This window comes from Mandrillus leucophaeus, unplaced genomic scaffold (genome assembly GCF_000951045.1).
Source record: "Mandrillus leucophaeus isolate KB7577 unplaced genomic scaffold, Mleu.le_1.0 Scaffold217, whole genome shotgun sequence".
NCBI classification, from domain to species: Eukaryota; Metazoa; Chordata; class Mammalia; order Primates; family Cercopithecidae; genus Mandrillus; species Mandrillus leucophaeus.
The window spans coordinates 2629577-2630861 of record NW_012102221.1 but is presented as its reverse complement, the minus strand read 5'-3'; the positions used below and the strand labels follow the sequence as shown (position 1 = coordinate 2630861).

At 42.1% G+C, this 1285-nt stretch overlaps 1 protein-coding gene and 1 long non-coding RNA gene across 4 annotated transcripts in view; both read left to right on the top strand.

Annotated features, from left to right (window-relative positions):
• The window catches only part of FAM149A (family with sequence similarity 149, member A), a 90222-nt gene that overhangs the window by 78731 nt on the left and 10206 nt on the right, over positions 1-1285 (top strand). The window lies entirely within an intron of this gene.
• Positions 77-1210, top strand: LOC105540243. Its single transcript, XR_001006172.1, has 2 exons — positions 77-195; positions 280-1210. It is a non-coding gene; the product is annotated as an uncharacterized LOC105540243 (long non-coding RNA).

Here is a 1285-nt window from a genome sequence, read left to right as displayed (position 1 = left end):
AAGTCTTCTTTTGTGTTTTTAAGGATCGCATTTATTTTAAACAAGAACATATTATCCTTCATTTAGTACAGAGGAAGGCATCTACAAAACCGTGTGTCGAGTGCCGTGCCTGACGGTGTAGAACGATCACGTCTTCGAGAAAGAACCGCTACCCTGGAACAGCTGTCGAGGCCCAGCACAACCCACACGTTCCGGGTGGGTTCTCTGTTTACTGTAACTTTAACTTTGAAAAACGTTTGAAAAAAATGAAATTTGTCCCTGATTTTATTTTTCTTCCAGCAGTTGGATACGCCTCGAAAAAGTTCACTGACACAAATGGAATTTGCTGCTCACACATGGACAGGTCAAAGTATTTTGACAGGTCAGCTTTTCTCCATATATAAATAAAGTGATGTAATATGTGAGATTTCAAGTTTCAGAAAGTGAAATGCAAGATTATCTACCTTGATAAGCCTGTTCTGCTTGTGTAGGAGGGAATAGCAAGTGTCTGTGGCCTGTGGCCTGACCTCGGAAACCTCGATCACAGAGCACACCTGCACAGACACGCACGCACTCACCTGCTGTCAGGTCAAGAAGGGGGAAATGTCCAAAAGCTCTCCATGAACTGGGGGCCTCACTCTAAAAAGAATGCTGTCTTGGGAGAAGTCAGTCCCTTGTTTGCTATAGAGTTTTCATGCTCTATTTCTAAGTGGAACTTTAATCTTAGATTCTCTTTGAAAATCTGATGATGAAAATGCCTGAGAAAATTAACACAGATTTGCTAATTACTTTATAACATAAGGTTTTACAGAGAAATACGTATTCTCAGCCTGGCGTGTTGTTCGCAGGACATTCTAGTTTGAATACGGGCTGGTGATGTTTCCACTTCCAGAACAGTCACCAACGCTTTTTCAGGGCGGTAGTGTGGCCTCATCATGAGGTGTGCTGCTCTGGAGTCTGACGTTGGGTTTCCACCCTCGCTCTGCCACCAGCTGTGCAACCCTAGGAATGTCCCAACCCCTCTGGCCCTCAGCTTCCTCTTTTATAAGAAGCTGGGTAGATAAAATAATTATTGAAAATCTGTGAAAAGGACCTAGCTAGATACCAGGCATATATTGCTCAAAAATTATGAAGTATGAACCATTTGTATTATAAATGATCTGAAATTTCAGGGATAATTTATTGTTTTACAGAGAATTTTAAACATATAATCCTAAAAATAAATTTCGTACTTTGGGAGGCCGAGACGGGCAGATCACGAGGTCAGGAGATCGAGACCATCCCAGCTAACACAGTGAAACCCCGT